A 4739-nucleotide genomic window follows, 5' to 3' on the forward strand; every position below is an offset into this window, starting at 1 on the left:
CTTTTTTTTACATTTTTCTATCTATCTCACTTTATCTATCTTTTCAATCATTTCTCTATCTATTACATTTCCCTACTATTCCAAAAAAATTTCCTCAATCAAACGCTCCCTTAATGTGAATTCCTTTGATCTTAAGTTGGTGGTTTCAGATGATCAACTTTTATTGGTTGATTTTGTTCCTGAGAAACATTTGAATATTCACAAGATGGACTTTGATACAATGGAGTGGGTTAAGGTGTATGAGTTGGGTGATCAAGCTCTCTTCTTTGGGAGAATATGGGACTCTGCAATGAGAAAACCGGGTATGTGGGGAGGCCGAAGCAATTGTGTGTATATTCTTGACACTCAATCCACCATGTGTTGCATATACCTATGAAGCACCGACACTTCAAAAACTCTAACGTGTCGTGTCCGATACTTCCCGACACTCCGACACTCCCCGACACTCTAACGGAATTTAAAAAAGGTTCAAAGATTGCGTTGCGTTGAGTTTTTAGTTTCAACTATTAGATTCGTTGAATTTCGATTACCATTTTATTGAGTTTAATATAAATATTTAGGATATCTTATGTTTCTTTGCAAAATTGATGAATATTATAAGTTTAGTTTCATTTTTTTGTTAAATTATTGAATGTTAAATTATTGAATATTAAATATAATATACACTACATAAATTAAAAATATTATTTAATATCAAAACGTGTCCTAACGTATCGAAATCTAATATTTTTTAGAATTAACGTGTCGCGGTGTCGTGTCGTATCGTGTCACATGTCCTGTGTCAGTATTTGTGCTACATAGGCATATACTCAATGGAGGCTAAACTGATTGACAAGTTCCCACTTGTGGAAAACTCATTTGTTTCTGAGTTATGCTCAATTGGTTGGTATTATCCACATCAGTGTATCAAGGTAGATTATCTTACTGAAGATTAGGGAATATGAGGATAGGATTGAATGTTTATTCAACAAAGATAATTCTATCTATAATTTACTTTCCTATTTTTCTTTTTTCTTTTTTTTTTCTGAAAAAAAAAAAACTGTTTAGTCTTCGTTTATATTGCTAAGAACTTATATTTGGCATTGTTATATCAATAATATGAACGTTTGAAGATGGTTCTAATGGGTCAGTGTGACCATTTTTCATTTAGTGGGCCTATGACCCGACATATGATTATTGTTTATTGACAGTGGGAGATTTGATTGGATTCCGATAAAAGTCTCCTAACTTTTTTCCTTTTTGACTTAAAATCTTGTATGTCAATTGTGTTAAAGCTATTTTTAATTTTACTTTTAGTTGTTTATTTCAATTTACACTAGAATAATGATTGTTTGGCCTCAAATAAATTCTTCATTGGTAATGTAATAATACTTGGTTTAGCAAGGGCTAAAAAAAGATGCTAGACATTATTTTCAATGAACCCAAAATGATGTAATTTTGCATTGAGAAAAATATATTTGTATAATTTTATTTATTATAGAATGATATTAGTGTTTATTATTTTAATTTTTTAATTTTGTAATCTTAAAATGATATCATTTTAGGTTAGTGGAGATAACTTTATCTAGATTTACCGGAAATACGTATTTCCCATAAATTATTTATGTAAAGGGCTTTACTTCTCTCATTTAATAGAAGAGAAGTTATCTTATGTTGTGAGACAAATAAAATAGGGCCCACCAATTTAAAAAAATAAAAAGTAAAGATATATCTTTTTATATGAGGGTAACATGAGAGATGAATCTTATGTATCATAAGAGTATAATTTCTAAATGAGAATAATACTACCTCGCCACACACGTCATCTCATTTCTAATAGTTTTTACATATTATCGCGTATCATTAATTTTTTGTAGAGTAAATACCCTTTTTGATCCTCAGCAAAATTCATGATGTCCGCTTTAGTCCCTAGCAAATAAAAAGGCTACTCGTGATCCTTAAAAAATTTGAAATGGACCCATTTAGTTGAAATCGTTGTCCCTCACAAATTCAAAAAAGATCCATATTAGTCTCTCAAAGGACTAAAATAGGTTCACTTTAAATTTCTTAGAGACCACAATAGTCTTTTTATTTGTTAGGAACTAAAGCGGACATCATAAAATTTGCTAAGGACTGAAATGAGTATTTACTCATTTTTTAATATAAATATACTTTGATTTTGTCACTTCCTCTGGATGATATGAGGCACTTGGAGATACCATTATTTTTTTTTTTTTCATAAAAAATGTACTTACGCTATAATTTTTTTTTTTTGGGGGTACTACTCTCTCGTGTCGCATGTAACATAATCTCATCCCTTTCAATAGGCCATCAATTGTATACTAACTCGGTTAATATTTTGTTGCATTAACTAATTATACACAAAAAGTTTATACCTTTCCTTTTCACATTATTTTTGGATTTTTACCGAGATTTAATTTGCTTGCGAATTTTGTTTGAATAATTACAAAAAGACAAAAGGTAGAACAAGTGAGTCATAGAATTAAAAGAAGAAGAAGAGAGACTCACAGTTTTTTATTTATTTATTTGTTTTCATGGATTTTATTGTGTTGTGCATATATAAATGTTGATGTGACCTTCAAACAAATTTGGATCTCTTACTATTAATTAAGTTCTTTTCGGTATTCTTGTTAAAGAAATGGAGTGGCTTAAAACTTTTATATGTATAAATTAAAGGATATAGAAGTATAATGTTGTAAGAAAGTTGTTAGGTTATGTTATAGAGATAGAGGTTGTGGAACTCACATTTGTTTTTTTTTTTTTTTTTGAAAACAAATGTGGGTCCCCGTTTCACAATCCCTATCTCTATAAGATAACTATCTCTATAAGATAACCTAAGAACTTTCCTACAACATTATTCTTTTTTTCCCATAAATTAAATATTAAAAATTATAAATTAAAAAACAAAATTTACATATAAAATTATAGACCTTTTAATATTTAATATATAATTTTTATTACTCAGTCCATAACATTTAATATGAAATGTTGAGAGGGGCACGATCAAGTTTGGTGATAGTGTGGATATTGTAGGCTTGAAGGAATTCTGAACTACTACTTTGGAGTTGAAATGTTTTAGAAAGAACGATGAGGCCATTGTTAGTGATAATTTCATAAAATTAATATTTAGAGAGGAAGGGTTTTTGTCAAACTTTCCACCGTTTTGCTCCATACTAAGTTTCTTGCTATTGTTTATATATTGAAGAAGGAAGGGGGAGGGAGGCGTTTCCCTTTCTTTGTAGGGTACCGCCCTGGATTCCACTTGAAGACCACTAACGTTATAGGCAAAGTTTCTAAAATTATGAACGATGAGGGTTTAAGGATCTAACGATCACACCTATAGAAATATAGAATGTGTCAAGATGGTTATCGATCTTATTTTTCTGGGTTTAATGTTTCTTATATTGTAGGAGATAAAATTATCTCATACATACACATAAAAATGTGTGAGATTCATATTTTTTCTTTTTCTTTCTTCTCCTTACATAGCCCTATATGGGCTCCACGCACTTTTTTTATATATAAGAGATAATTTTATCACCTATAACATGAGAGACATTAAACCTTATTTTTCTATTAGCTTGTTAACAACTTAAGAGATTTGCAATTAGAGAAGGTAGGAAGATTGTGCGGGGATTTGTCTCATTCAATGACTTTGTTGTAAAATTTGTCAACCATTTTGAATCTGTCATTCACCCCACTCAGTAACAATCTTGATTTTCATTTCGAAATCCGGGAGAACATTAGGGAGTGGATAATGTGAAATATACCGACTCTAAATTCTTAATTTTAAATTGCATTATATTTCTTTATGATTTTTCTTATTATTAAACGATGACATTATAAATAAAATTGCAATATTATCTAATTGTGTTAATATAAATGTATTTATTATGATTTGTGTTTCTGATTTGGTCCTGAGGAAGGATTATTTTCAAACACTACCGCTAACTGCAATAGGTGCATGTTTGGGTTGGTGCACCATAACTATTTTAAGGTGGGGAGTATGCTATTGATTTATTTCATGCGAGAGTCTTAGCCTAAAGTCTAAGATTGACTTGGTTGAGAAAACCACTCAATTAAGGAGTCCATTGTAGTAATCACCAATAAAAAAAGAAGGAGTCCATTGTAGTTATGTCTCTAGTGAGAATTATGGGACTTGATATTGGATGGGGACATGTGATTATTTACCCTTCTTACACCAAGGAGAATTGAGTTGCCCCTGTTGAGGTGTGAAGGGAAGTGTGATATTCATGCAAGGTAAAAGGAAGTATCTCATTCCAATCTTTATATGTTATCACCATATTTTGAATTATTTTTTTGATGTTTTTGTTTGCCACTTCAACTGTCCCATTCATTTTTGGTTATGTAGTGAGGAGTTATGATGTTGTATTTTAAAACTTTCGCACATTTCTTTCTTCATTTTGCTATTCAGATTGGTTGCATTATCAGCAATGATCTTGTTTGGCAAGCCATTTTGAGGTATCAACTCATTCTTGATAAATTTGATGACTACATTTCTGGTGACATTGGCATGCTTCAATCCATTTTGTGAAGTAATCAATCACAACAAGAATGAAATGATGCCCATTTGACGCTTTCGGTTTAATGGCCCCTATGATATCCATTCCCAACATCGAAAATGGCCAAGGTGCCATTAAGATGTTTAGTGGCACTGGCAGTACTTGGATACTGTTAGCATATATTTGGCATTTATGGCATTTTTTTTCCTCATAATT

Source organism: Gastrolobium bilobum, unplaced genomic scaffold, assembly GCF_033153095.1.
Source record: "Gastrolobium bilobum isolate Gb01-03AN ecotype WA unplaced genomic scaffold, APGP_CSIRO_Gbil_v1 utg25141, whole genome shotgun sequence".
NCBI lineage: Eukaryota > Viridiplantae > Streptophyta > Magnoliopsida > Fabales > Fabaceae > Gastrolobium > Gastrolobium bilobum.